Below are 15,057 nucleotides of genomic sequence, written 5' to 3' on the forward strand. Positions count from 1 at the left end.
AACTGAGCAGAGTATTAGCTGTGTACTACCTTGGAGTACTGACTTATATGATGTACGTATACCGACGTGAAGTGAGCAACTGAAGCTTGACGGTAGAAGTGTTGGTTATCGTCTGTGCACCGCCGGAGTCAGAGTATTGTGGTAAACTGAACAGAGTATTAGCTGTGTACTACCTTGGAGTACTGACTTATATGATGTACGTATACCGACGTGAAGTGAGCAATTGGAGCTTGACGGTAGAAGTGCTGGTTGTCGTCTGTGCACCGCCGGAGTCAGAGTATCGTCGTGTACTGAAGATTGTACTGGCTTGGAGTACTGCGTGTGTACTACCGTGGACTGAGAACCGCCGTGGAGTCAGCGTGTGGAGCAGCTGTTGTGATTGTAATTGGAACCCTGTTAATGGTCGTTATTGTGAGGAGTATTGTTGTTGTTGTTGGTTAGTTGTTCACTGTGTTTGACTGTGTGAATTACTGGACTATATCTGGAACCAAGGAACAGTCGTCGGGTGCTGTGGGGGCAGCCCTGTGTTCAAACCCATCCGTCTACACGCAACTGCTGTATGCGCTGAGTTTGTCAGCAAAAGTGAAAGTAAGGGGAACTCTCAGGTAATACCAACGAGCCGGACAGAGACTTGTAAATAGAAAATGACGTACCATGAATGATATGCCATATAGGGACATGTGCACGATAGAATAATCAGATAACTTGCAGGAGTATTCATAAAAACGGTGGAAGCATCTAACGATTTTGGGCCTTCACCTGAGAGGGGTCTGTGGACGTACAGATTAATAAATGAAACAAGTGTTTCAAGGAGTGTTTTATTTAACTAATCACACTCCTTGGTGTGTTTAACACTATAGTAAGATCGCTTTTTATAGCTGGGATAGCAACACGACATTTAAAATAGTTATAACGTAAATCTGTAAAAAAAAATAAAAAACTAACCCCACGGGGAGGATACATGTATTAAACAACGACAACCTTCGATCAAGCAATATTTGAAAATCTAAAAGGAAAATACAAAATAGAACTTAAACAGGACTAGAATTACAACCTAGGCACCGAAAACAAGAAACATCAATAGGTAGACAGACGGTAACTTTCCTTCTTCAAATTAGAAAGTTAATACAATTAAAATACGCGCAGTATATACAAACACAGAATTAGAAGAGATCTAAGATATGAAAATTTTAAAAAAGAGGAGTGTTCAAATGGTGAAAGGTACATTGTTTTTATAAGTAGCCATGACACAAAATTTCAGTCGAGTCAACTTGAGCACAACAGACTCAAGTGTTCTAAAGGTTCCATTAAAAAAGGGAGCTCACTACGTTCACCGCATCGGCACGACAGGCAAAATCCAAACCACGAACCCAAGATGACAAGGAAAGGGAGCAGAAACATTTAGAAGTCCATCATGGATCATCTAGTACTTCAATCTCGAAATGAAACTTTATAAAAAACAGAACTGGGAAGAAAAGTCTCTCCCCTTACCTGAGTCACGGAAGACATTTCGGCTGTAATGAAGTGAAATAGCGTCGTCATGGAGACGAAATCCGGCCTCGAACTGATCCGTAGCCCAGTGACCAAGTGCGAAGTGAGAATTTATAGCGAGAAAAGAGTGACGTATGCAGACGTAATTGCAGGGGCGAGAGAGGAAAGAGACTGGAAAGTTCGAGAATATAATAGAAGTTGAAAAGACGCGATTAGCATATGCAGAAGTGTAGAAATCCGGGGAAGAAAGAAACAAATGCAAAGTAAGGTTAGAAACGTGTGCAACAAAAACACGAAACATCAACTTTCCTTCTTTAAATTTAGAAAGGTAAGACAATTTAAATACAGAATACACAATTAGAAGAGATCTGATCATTTAAAAAAAGGAGAAGTGTTGAAACGGAGAAAGGTATCATGTTTATGTAAGTAGTCATAATACAAAATTTCAGTCCATCCAACTTGAGCACAACAAGGTAAGAGAAGGTAAGAGAACATTACAAGATAATTACTGAGTGTTGAATAGAATTGTGAGTGGCCAACCTGAAATAAATTAGAGCGATAAAACATAGAGTATTTTATTCGTAATAATATCATGTTCTGCACAAGGGAGTTAGAACTACTGTAAAAAATGCAATGAGAATTCCAATAAGCCACACAGGATTGAAGTTCTCCAGTACGTCCCACGTGAATGTGTGTCTCTTGACTCCTATGTGGCCTACCGCTGATGTCGCCGCGTGTGGTATTCTGTGCCTAAACAGTCTTGTTACAAAACATTGATGGCATCCTGTGTGAGATGTTGTAGATTGAAAATGTTTATTCATTTCTCTCATGTAAAATTAGATTTCGTGGAGGTAACTGTTTATGGAACCTATCGATTGGATTACAATCGAGAAAAACCAAGAAAGAGACACACAAGCCAACGTTTAGAAGATCACTCCGTCACGTAGCGACAATGTTTAAAGAGGAGGAGGACAAGGTCTAAACCTCGCTGAAGCATGCGAGGGAGCGACCTCCAGACACATCGAGTCAACTCGGTTCGGAACTCATTATGGCAGTGTGCTCTCCCAATATTGACTGTACGGGGAGCACAGGGCTCTGTTTGATTACCGTGCCCCCAGGAGCACGTAAGTTGCCAGCCGATTTGAATAGATGAGCAGTGTCACAGTCAGCAGATTAACTTCGTTCCTCGAAAACAACGCAAATGATACATCGGAATAAAGTACTTAATATCAGTTCAGGAGGGTTTCATAAACCAGGTAAAACTGATGCGTGTTTTACTCAAGAGTTATAAAATGCAGACACTTAAAATTAATTCGGGAAGGTAGTGGGTTTCAACCTCACTATCGACAGCCCTGAAGATGGTTTTCCGTGGTTTCCCACTTTCACGCCAGGCAAATGCTGCGGCTGTGCCTTAATTAAGGCCACGGCCGCTTCCTTCCCACTCCTAGTCCTTTCCTATCCCATCGTCGCCATAAAATCTGTGTCGGTGCGACGTAACCCAAATTGTAAAAAAGAAAAGGTTTGCAAATAATAACACGAAAAAACAAGCAATATTATTCCTTTCTCCGTTAGGGTCTTCTAGGGACCACGTGACAATTTCAACGCTTCGTCCTTTGTTGTTCCTTCTTCCTCCTCCAATACTCCTTCATCTGCTCATTGTCCCTCCTTTTCCTTTCCTCTGCCTATTTCGTTCCCTCCCGACCTTGGAATCCTTCCATTTTTAGCACTTTCTCTCTCTTGCTTCTTCTTCCCGTATATTGTTTCTTTCTAAATCTTTCTTGACTTCATGAATCCAGCTTGCTGTTGACTTCTTATGCCAAAGATATTTGAATGTTGCCAAGGTCAGTGTCAGGTACAGAGCTCTGGATCAGCTGAATAACGGAATGTTAACGAAATAGTAGAACAGAAATAGCATGCAACTTACCTCGACATCCTGATAAATGTTTACACTGACTGTCACTAACACACACACAGACACACACATAATACACTTACAAAAACACTTATGAATAACAAGCAGATGCACTATCGAGCTGTGCTGTTCCATTTTAATTGTCACAGTTATCTCGCAGATTTTTTATGTTATCCAGTTCCGCGACAGTGGTGATGGATCTTTTCGTCCCATTAGACAGGTGAAATACGGTGCGTCCGTCTTGGGTCCATACACGGGATGGCCCGAAGTGATCCCTAGCCAGGTTTAATATGCACTTTCGGGTTTTGGTGAGGGACTCTGTGATGAGTATCTTTGTGCCCTTCAGGAGCCGCTTCGCCTTCCACACTCGGTCACGTTCGTGGTAACGGGTAAATTTAACTATTATTGGGCGCCTGCCTGTAGATACCACGTCAGCTGCTGAGCGCTGAGGCTGCCCAATCCTGTGGCACCGGTCGAAGCTCTCCATCGTGAAGTCCACGTTCAACTTCGTTCGGAAGGTTTCCCTCACTTTTCCATAAATGTCCTCCCGCGGTTCCTCGGAGACTCCATGGATTAGGAGGCAGTTTCTACGGCTGTACTGCTCTCCTTCATCAATGAGTGCTTCTTGATGGTCGAGCTGCCGTGCTAACTTGCACAGCTCTTCTTTCAGCACGGCAAGTTCGGAGGAGATGGCGCCTCGGAAGTCTCGAAAATCCTGACTCAGCGAGTCTAGGGACTCTTCCCTGGGGTTGGCAGAGCTGGTTAACAACTGAAGGCGCGTCTCAAAGTCCTTCATCGTTGCTTCAAAAGCATTAATCCGCTTATTAACTTTCTGGATGGACATATCTGTTGTTATTTATGTCCAACTCGAACCACACTTGTACAAGATCACTTAGTACACACTTGCAGGACAAATATGCTACCAGTTATGTGGCTTCTGCGAGATATAGACAGAGCACTCCTACGCGTACGTTACAGTAGAAGCTTTTTAATTTCCTTGGCAGATGAAATATATTTATGATAATTTTCAACTGTATGATAGAAAATTATGTATTGGTTACAACAGAATTAAAACAATCTTGAAATAAAAAATATATACTTGTTGGTCAAAGAAATATTTTGCTGAACTATAACATTGTGACTTACTGTATAGGGCCTATTGCATTATTTCTACCTGCTGTAATTTAATTTATACAAATTAAATTCATAATTTTATTTCAGGGGCCCGATTTTTTATTTTGGCGAGCGTGCCAGTATCACAATGATTGCGGCCCTGTTTCTGGAAATGATTTTGATGTGAGACCACTGGGGGCTGGGGAGTGGGAGGAAAGGAAGAATTGTCACTTTGTCTCGTTTCCAGACCATTGCTACTTTCATAGCCAGAGGAGTATATTTGTCGATCTTCCCCCTGTATTTCTGTTTCGTATTGTGGTCATGCGGATAGCGACGTCAATGAGATTTGTGTGTTTATTCTTTCTATTTGTTAATGTTATGTCTGGTCTATCTGAGGAGTTGTTTTAGCTGTTAGTATCGTTCAATCCCAGTGGAGTTTAAAGTTTCCTTTTCCCAGTACACTCTGTGGTGAATTTATGTAGCAGTGCACTCTGTTCTGCATCAAAGATCGGGTCAGATGTATAACATTGGCTACATCATTGTCAGAGTACGATGTTGGCGCTAGTTGCTGATGATGTGCTCAATGCTTTCTGGGCTGCTGTTGCAGTTTCTGCACTCGTCATTCTTAACAGCAGGATCATTAAGGATGTGTTTCCTATAACTCTCTGTTGAAATCACTTTATCTTGGATCGCCTGATTGAATCCCTCAGTTAATAATAATAATAATAATAATAATAATAATAATAATAATAATAATAATAATAATAATAATAATAATAATAATAATAATAATGGTTTGCGAATTTAACTGCTTTACCAATTTACAAACTTTAGGGCGGTCTTAGACATCGGTATCAGAAATTCCAGCGGAAGCTAAGACGTTTTAACTTCCTTAAGCTACAAGCTTCCAGTCTTGTAGGTTTTGATTCTCAGAAGGCGCCCGTAAAACTTCAGGCGCTAGTGATAGCCGTTTCCAACCGTTGGTACTGTTCAGAGTTCGCGTTCATCCCGAAATACTTCCTTGTTCAAGCACTTGCCTCAGCTTTGTTACTTTTCTCTATTATTCTCATATTTACATTTTCACACAACCATATTTCCAACCTAAATTTGTTCAGCGTTGTTACTAAAAATGGGAACCGCTCCGTTCCATTTGTGGTTTCCAGGAACAATAGAGGGATTAAGATGAAGGAACTATTTTATTTTAAGAACTTGACAAACAATACTCCTAGCCTACATTAGTGAAATACACATCTTCATCGGCATAATCATCATTACCTCCGTTTTAATTGGATCATTAGAAGATCTAAATCAAAGCCTAAAGGAGGTCAGAAACTTCATAATTCAATACTAGGTGAGAGACTTCTACGGAAGAATGCTCAGAAAATAGAGATAAAGAAGAATACTTCAGAAACAATAAATAAAATTATTCCTCATCGTAAACCCCTGCTGACTGGTATGTTCCTTCTCGTGTGAGGTCGCGTCATCATTGGATTATAGTTAAAGTAATTAAAGTTAGTCCTAAGAATGTATTTGATTATTCCTGTAGTTGCTGTTATTGCTCCAATGGCACCTGTTAGAGATCAAGGTTTAGGGTGATTTGAATATGGTACCATAATTTACTTCTCTAGAGTAGAGGTGGCTAAAATATCAAAGACATATGATCCGGAAAAACTCTTGGTCCATGAATTTTCGACATTTTCCGGGTCTTTCATGGTGCCTTGCCTGTTCATCTATAACGTCTCTGTAACATATAAGAACTGAGGTCTGATAACCGTTTTATAATGCCATATTTTGGTGTTATTCCAAATGCCCCTCCTGTTGTAACAGTTTTGCGACAGTTGGTACACTGCGTTGAGTTTAGCACATCTGTCTAAGATGGAGGCTCCGTCTCTACCATTGGGGTGGACCCATTCGCCGAGATACCGAAATCGATCGACTTTTCTAATCTTTGCATAGATGGTCGTTAAAGGGGCTTTCCCGGTGTGCTTACTCTCGAAGTATTTCGTCTTTTCGCATGATACTTTGTACTCCTGTTTTCGCCGATGTCATCAGCGAAGGCCAGGCTCCTGATCTCGATCTTCCTTGTTCCGGCTCCAATGGTAACAGGTTTGATTCCCAGATTGCTAAGTGTAAGTTCCCAGGTGTTTATGACTTTATCGAACACTAGATTGAAGAGAATAGGCGATCTTGTCTCGCACCAGTTGTGATATTGAAACTCTGAAACAGTTCTTATCTGAATTTTACCTTGCCGGAGGTGTCTGTGAGGTCTGTTCGATGAGGGTGCGTGTGTTGTAATCCACTCCTCATTCTTGCAGCGCTGAGAAGAGTTTCTGGCGGTCAATAGTGTCATAAACCTTTATGAAATCGACGAATACCACGGTGATGTTCACGCCCCTCAACTATTGGAGAATTGTTTTCAGGTTGAAGATCTGCTCGGTGCAGGACCGTCCTCGCCGAAATCCCCCCTGTTATTCACCAATGGTGTATTATTATTATTATTATTATTATTATTATTATTATTATTATTATTATTATCCATTGCCAATATCAGTTCTTTCCAGTGAGCCGGGTAGGACGTTTAAGAACTATGTGCCTCCATTTATTACGGTCTGGTATGCTTCTCGTCTCTCCAGGGCATCCCATGATTCTCCTCTCTTCTCTAGGTCTTCTGTTATCTGATCTATCCACCATCTTCTAGGGTGTACAATTGGTCTTCGTCCAGGAACTATCTTTTCAAAATACTTACTTAGTGTTCGAGTCTCCTGCATCCGCTTAATGTGTCCTAGCCACTTCAGCTTTGCAACACTCAGCCTCTCTTCTATGGTTAGGTTGACCTGAAGGTCTCTTCGTATCTGATCATTCCTAATTCTGTCCTTCCTTATTTTCTGTACAGCTGATCTAAGGAACTTACTTCTCTTTCATGTATGATGCAACTCTCCAGACTATACGTGATGATAGGCAGGAGATAAGTCTTAAACAGGGTCTTTGTAGCCCTATTATTATTATTATTATTATTATTATTATTATTATTATTATTATTATTATTTTAGAAGTTTGAAAAAGGTGATAGTCGCTAGTTATCAGATAAGCCCAAGAATAATAATTCGCTCTTCAAGTATCATCTATTCATTATTCAATAATTACCACTAAAGGGATTCAGAACTTCATAGACCGTGAAGATATAAAAGTTGGTGGCGAGGGGACCGATGGAGCTTCACCCTCGCAACTCCTCAGCCCTCAAGAATGTATTAAAGGGCGATCTAAAGCTTCCAGAGCCCTAATGTAATGAGTTATGATGCAATCAAAGACTACGGCGAGGGAAGACGTGAAAAAGGGTTCCCCAGACCAAGGTGACAATGAGGTAGGTTTATGGCAGTAAAATGTCTTCTGCAGCTTTCACTGACGACCCCTTTCATATGTCTGCAGTGTTTTGAATACGAAGAAACTGCTAGGAAAGAGTCGAGAATGCGTGATTAATAATATTCATATTATTTGAGGAAGATGAGAAGAAGCTAACACGACGTATTTGGTGGGAGGAAGAGAAATTACAACAATATAAATGAAGAACTGTTGGGCAAAGAGGAAAGCTCAACAAATTAATGTTGATTCTGCGCGATTCTAAGTAATACATTCACACAGAAGAAGAAGTTCTGGCCTACAAGCTAAGAACAGGAGCAATATCCCACATTGTAACTCAGACTGTCTTTAAATAAAAGAGAAGAGCTGCAAGGAGTCGAGAAAAAGGAAAGTAAATACTGAGAAAATTTCTGGGATGCAGAAGACTACTGATGGGTCTTGGAAAAAAAGAAGTGAGGAGCTCCACAAGTACACTGAAAAGTGTAAGGTACCTTTAAGGCTTTGCAGTCCGTCGAAAACATTTGTAGGGAACCACATGATCACGGTATGTGTGTACTACTCCATGACGACAATCGATTATTCTTTAACATCATCTGAGTTTTTGAACTAGGAACAAAAGAGTTGATCATTTATGAGGAAATTATATTTAAATAAAGTGTGTAAGTTCGTAACTGTAATTAAGTTAACAGCTTACATAAGTACAGAAACATGCCTACAAGTTAATAAGGTGACGGATGAATAGTAATACAATCATTATCGGTGTTTGTTGTTACCTGTTCATAAGATCACCAACACTCAACCATCGACAAGTTTACGCAACTTAAACAATATTCGCATTATTTAAAGTGATTTGATAGAACCTGAGGATGTACTTGTAGAACGAAACATGTCATTCTTTGTTTAACAGTGTGTATTTTTTTTTTACAGGTATGTTGTAGTTAGTGTTTTCGACAGAGTGAAAAGCCTTAAAGTTACATAAACTAAATCGACACTGAAAAATACGGTTTCATTTTTAACAAGAAATATACACTGAAAAGATCACGAAAACGAAGGCTGGACACGTGGTAAGAAGGGATGACAAACGACTGCCCACCTCCAAGTGTGTACAAGAGGTCAAGAGGGATGAAAAAGAAGTTGAAATTGCAGTAGAGACAATCCACAATAGAAGAGAGTTCAGTAGAAAAGTCGATAGTCTAAAATCATTTGAAAAGAAACCACTAAAAAGCAGACGCAAACAGACCATTTCCGAAGAGGAAAGAAAGATGAGAAGAAAAAGAATGACGAGCTTCTGGGAAGAGGAGAAAGGAAAGGCGACGAAACTTCAAGTTCTATGCGATCCACAGTTGGCCAAATTCATAAACAAAACGAAAATATTAAAATCCTTCATTTCAACATGGTAATAACACGATAGAATGAAATCACAAATGAAAGAGCTACACACAATCCATTCCTTCAACTATTATCCACCAAGTCAGTGGGATCCACTTATAAACTTGGTATGAGAGGGGACATCCCTAATGTCGGTACGGCCTGGAGGAGTGGAGCCGGACGTTGTTTGGCCCTCGGATCAGACGGTTCCGGGTTCGATTCCTGGCCGCGTCAACGTGGTTGATTCTTCTGTCTCGGGGACTGGTTGTTTTTGCTCGTCTTAATAGATTTTCCTTCATGTACATACAACACAGCACACTGTCAGCATTCTCCCACATAGGGTTGACGTCGGTAAGGGCATCAGTCCGTAAAACTGGGCCACATCCCTGCCAAATGCCGATAGCAATAGGCTGGGGAAAAGGCAAAGAATAAGTTACTAACTTGTGGTTGAGCCTGAGCTACGGTCATTTAAATATGATGTGGAGAAAACAACAGCAAACTAACTCACCTCTCACCTCATTTTGGCATCGCCATCGGCTTTTGCGGTTTCTCTATAATCGCATAAACTTTCATGGTGCCATATGAGCATGGAGCAAGTATCCGTACTCATGACCTAGCACGGAGTCACTTAATTGTTATCACTCTTCGAACAATGAGGGATGGCCTCCCAAACCTTTCGCTGTGCTTCTTTTTTGCGTTCTTCCGTCCATCCTGTAGCTTGTCTTAGGTTGATCAGCAAATTTGAATTTGTTTATGAGATTTGTGAAATTTTTTCAGTCTTGCAAGATTTCTTCATTTATACCAATTTCCTGAAGGTCCTCGTTTATTTCTGTAAGCCAGTTGTGATTTTTCAGAGATACTCCGAGATTTAGTATTTTCTTTATTAGCCTATTGTTATCCATCCTGATCAGGTGACCATAGAATTTTAATCTTCTTTTCCTAATGGTGTTTGTGATTTTTTTTTCTGCGATTTGATAGATTTCCTGTGATTTCCTTTTCATCCAAATACCATTTTCGCATTTAGGTCCTAGAATTTTCCTGAGAATTTTCCTCTCTTGTTTTTGGATTTTTTTTATTTTTGATCTCTCATCAAGTATCAGAGTTTCTGATGCATAAAGGGTTTCTGGTTTGACAATTGTGTTGTAGTGTCGTAATTTTGCGTTTTGGGATATAGATTTTTTGTTGTATCTGCTCCAGACAGTTTTGTATTTTTTTGTAATTTTGTAATTCTTTCTTTGTTTGCTTGGTGATTTATTCCGTTTGGTTATATAATTTCGCCTAGGTATTTGAATTTATCTACTTGGGAGATTTTACCATATCTAGTGATTAGAGGATGGTTGTTAAATCCTGATTTTTTACCTTCCATATACTTTGTCATTTCATATGAAATTTTCAAACTTGTTTTTGCCGCTATTTCATGAAGTAGTCTATTATTATTATTATTATTATTATTATTATTATTATTATTATTATTATTATTATTATTATTGTTATTATTATTATTATTATTATTATTATTATTATTATTATTATTATTATTATCGTTTCAGCCATCTATAGGCTGCGATTACACAACTTCCATCATTGCTTTCTCAAGTTCTTTCTCCTTCCTCTTTCGCCAGTATTCTTTCATCCGTTGGCTTGCTCGTGCCCGTTCTTCTGCCGAGAATACTCTATTCTTCCTCGTTTTCTCATCAGCTAGGTCCTTCACCTCCGCAACTCTCTGCCTGAAGATTTTTCTGTTTGTTATATCTTCTGCCCTGATCCCACATTTTTCTAAATCTCGGAGGACTTCTTTTACCCATGCGACTTGTGTTTTCCTGTTCTCCTGGAAGGTGAGGATCCTGTTGGCGAGTCTCTCCGATCCCATCCTTTTATATGTCCGTAGAACGTCAATCTCCTCTTTTTCATTGTGGTGGTGATGTTTTCAAATTGTCGGTATAGTTCTCGGTTTGGTCTCATGCGAAACGTAAACTTGTCTGATGATTTTATGGGTCCAAGAATCTTTCTAAGGAACCTCCTTTCTTTCTTTTCCAAATCTGAGAGTCCCTTCGTGGCTATTGTCTCAGCTGCGTATAAACATTCAGGTTTGACTATCGTGCTGAAGTGCTTGAATTTGGCCTGGTAGGAGAGTGACTTAGATTTATAGGTGTTCTGACATAATCTAAACGCAGTTTCCATCTTTCTTGCACGTTCTTGAATTTCTGCTTTCTCATTCATGTTTGGAGTCAAAATCTCTCCTAGGTACTTGAATTTTGTAGCTCTTTTGATGTTACCGTACTTCGTCCTCATTGTCCAGGTTGGGTCAGTGTTATTTATGTTCATTTTATTATTATTATTATTATTATTATTATTATTATTATTATTATTATTATTATTATTATTATTATTAGAGGTTTCTTAAAGCCTACTCGGACAGATAAGCTGGAATAGCGCTACTCTGTGTCCGTAGAGAAGTACAGTAGTTGCCGATAGGGACAGTTTTAATGTGGAACAGAACAGCGCCTACTCGCTGCATAGACACAGTCCTCTTCAGCAACGGCTGAGATACCAGAAGAGCTTCCTGAGGACATCTGAGGTGCTTACTCTTTCACCAGAGAAGGCAAGGCTCGAGCTGTGGGTGGATGCCAGCAGCTGAGCAGTTGCTGGCTGGTCTGGAAGTCCCCGAACAAGAATGGGAAGATTCAGAGATAACTTGAAGAAATGGAGGTTCAGCACAAGTGATACAAGGTGTGAGCGTGGTCAATAAGAAACCACAAGCCACATGCTTCAGTGCCCAACATCTCTATCTCCTACAAGCCACTCAGAGTGCATTGGACATTGTAAAATACTGGCCATGTGTAATATGATCTCACATGTTATGTTCCGTATAGATTAAACTGACTTGTACATTAACTGTAAATTTTTATGTTTTCGACTCGAGTATAGTAATTTTTTAAATTGTTAGTTCGTTTTGGCGCCCGAGGACCACGGTGCTTGTGCTTTAGCTGTGTTGTTGATTTTTGCCGCTTTTGGTGATCTTCACGGTAGGTTTGCCTGCTACTTTCTTCTTGGTACCTTGACCTTTTCTTTTGGCCCAGTAATCCTTCATTTTGTTGCTGAACTCTATTTTGCGTTCCTCAGGCCATTTCCTCGTCTCATTGTGGTTAGCTTCTGTAAGGGGTGTTAGGAAGGATCTGTTTTTGAGAGTTCAACGGTAGTTGCTTCTGTTAATTGTTATGGCATTAAATTTTAAGTTCTGCCAAATCCTTCTCTCTACCTGCTGGATCCACAGCGATCCATTGACTTTACCCCTACTGATTACTTTGAAGATTTTATAGGACAGTCTATGGGAATCCATTCTATAGAGGAGTCCGTAGAAAGCCAGCCGTTTTCTTCTGATGGAATTTGTGAGGGTTTCTTGGTGTCCGTAGAGTTCACGGTTTCGTCTGTACCATCCCCTCCCATCTGATAGGATCCTTGGTCCTAATATCCTTTCCGGAAACTTCCTTTCTTGTAGTTTGAGGGTTCGTAGTGGAGTCTTCTTAGTTAGAAATAGGCACTCTGCTAAGTAGAGGACTGACGGTCTGACTTAGTTTGACATTTATCGATAGGTGTTTTTAGGCATACAGTTTTCAGAAGGCATGGTATACCTTGTCAAGTTTGATTCTCCTCTGTTCGAGAGCAACCGTAATCCACTCTCAAAGATACTTCACAGTTTTTCCTTTCTTGATATCCTTGGTGTCACTGATCATGAACTCAGTCTTGGCGATGTTGATCAGGAGGCCTGTTTTAGCCGCTATTGAGTGTAATGTTTTGAGCTGCGATGTAGCCTCATGCAAGTCGTTTGCTAATAAGGTCAGGTCATCAGCAAAGGCCAGGCATGGGATCCTTAGATTGTCTGCTTTGACCCTCATTCTTAATCTGGTGCTCAGTGGTAGAGATCTGGTCCATTCCCTGATGATCTTTTCCAGGATACACTTAAATAGTATACATGAGATCCCATCTTTTGATTGGGAAGCTCCCTCAGAGCTGTCCAGTAAACTTTACTTTGGAAATTGTGCTTCGTAAGAAGGCTTGCGCCAACCTATTTATTTTCTCGTTGAGTCCTAGTTCCCTTAGGGTTTTAAAAGGTGTTGTTCTATCCACGGAGTCGTATGCCTTCTGGAAATCGGCAAAGGTAACTACCCACTCTCTGGCTCGCTTTTTGCTATAATGCAGGATGGTCTTGAGGTTTTGCATCTGTTCAATACAGGATCTCGATGCTCTGAACCCCGCTTGGTTATCTCCTAACTCGTTGTTAAGCTGTCGCGTTACATGCCGTTCTAGGATCTTGGAAAATATTTTACCCTACATGCGACCTCGAGGAGTAATATTCCTCTGTAGTTGCCGGGGTCTGTTTTACTCCGTTTCTTGTGGATCGGGTGGATAACGGCTGAGCTTCAGTCATCTGGGAGCCTCTCACTAGCCCATATGTCAAGGATCTATGTGCCTGAAGGTGTGTTCTCCGGCTTGCTACTATCCCTGCTATTATTTTTGCTACCAACCCTTCTTCTCCACAGGCTTTGTTGTTCTTAAGGAGTGTTACTATTACTTTGACTTCCTCGTATGTTGGAGGAGGAACGTACTCGGTGTTAGAATTAGCGGGTTCTCTAACTGGGAGTCGTTGGGCAGGTCTCCATCATTTAGGAGTGCTTGGAAGCAGTCAGCTAGGGTCTTAGTGCATTCACTGTCGTTGAGTCACAGTGATCCGTCCGCTCCCTGGAGATATAAGGTAGGGGGAACGAACTGGGTCGTCTGTTGTTTGAGGCCCTTGTATAGGTCTCTATAGTTGTTCCTTCCAAAGTCTCCCTCTGCTTGCTTGATCAGTTCTTTGTTTTGATTCCTCTTTGCCCCGCTTATGATACTTTAAGTGGTGATCCTTTGTGCAACAAAGGCTTGTAGATTGGTTTTGTTCTTATGTTGGTTCCATTTGACCCATGCTAGTCGTCTGGCCTCTATTGCCGCATCGCATTCGCTGGACCTCCGTGGATGCTTATTTCCCTTAGGTCAATAGGGAATCGTCTCCTGAGCCGTTGCTATTATGGCATCGTTAAGAGGGCCCCACATTGCAGTGGTGTTAATCCTCCTGCTGTTATTGTTCAGTCCCTCTTGGTAGCTTTATTATTATTATTATTATTATTATTATTATTATTATTATTATTATTATTATTATTATTATTATTACGTAAAAATATACCAACGGAGATCGGATAGACAAATGAAATCTGAGAGAATGGGATAAGTAAGTGGATGCAATGTTAGGCTCAGCTAAGAGCCGTGAGGTCACTATAATGACAGTGCCTTTTAGTAGAGTTTTACTACTGATAGGGGATACTTTATAAGTCACCTTCCTTTCAAATATGTCCCCCTGTGGGTGGGAGTGGTATCTGCTGACCACGTAAGAGGTAACTAAAAGGGGTCCCGGGAGGTTCAACTTGCTACCGCAGGTTGGTGACCTCGGTTCCCTTGTGGGGATATTTAAAGGAGATAATCTACCGACACAAACCAAAAAATGCACTGCAGTTGCAAGAGACCGTTCTGAATTTCTTCCGAGAGTTGAGTGGGGACAGACTTCATGGGGCGGTCACAAACATGCAAGTTCATCTCGGTCGAGAAGGTGGGCATATTGAACGTGTCCTGCATACTGACTAATCATTCACATTTCAATAATAATAATAATAAATATTGTTCCGGGGTATCTGTGGAAAGCAGAGGTGATGAAAGAAGGTGCGGACTTGAATGGGTCTAACTACAATATCAAAATTAATTTAAAACTTGAACTGAATGTTATATTT

This window comes from Anabrus simplex, chromosome 11, assembly GCF_040414725.1.
Source record: "Anabrus simplex isolate iqAnaSimp1 chromosome 11, ASM4041472v1, whole genome shotgun sequence".
NCBI lineage: Eukaryota > Metazoa > Arthropoda > Insecta > Orthoptera > Tettigoniidae > Anabrus > Anabrus simplex.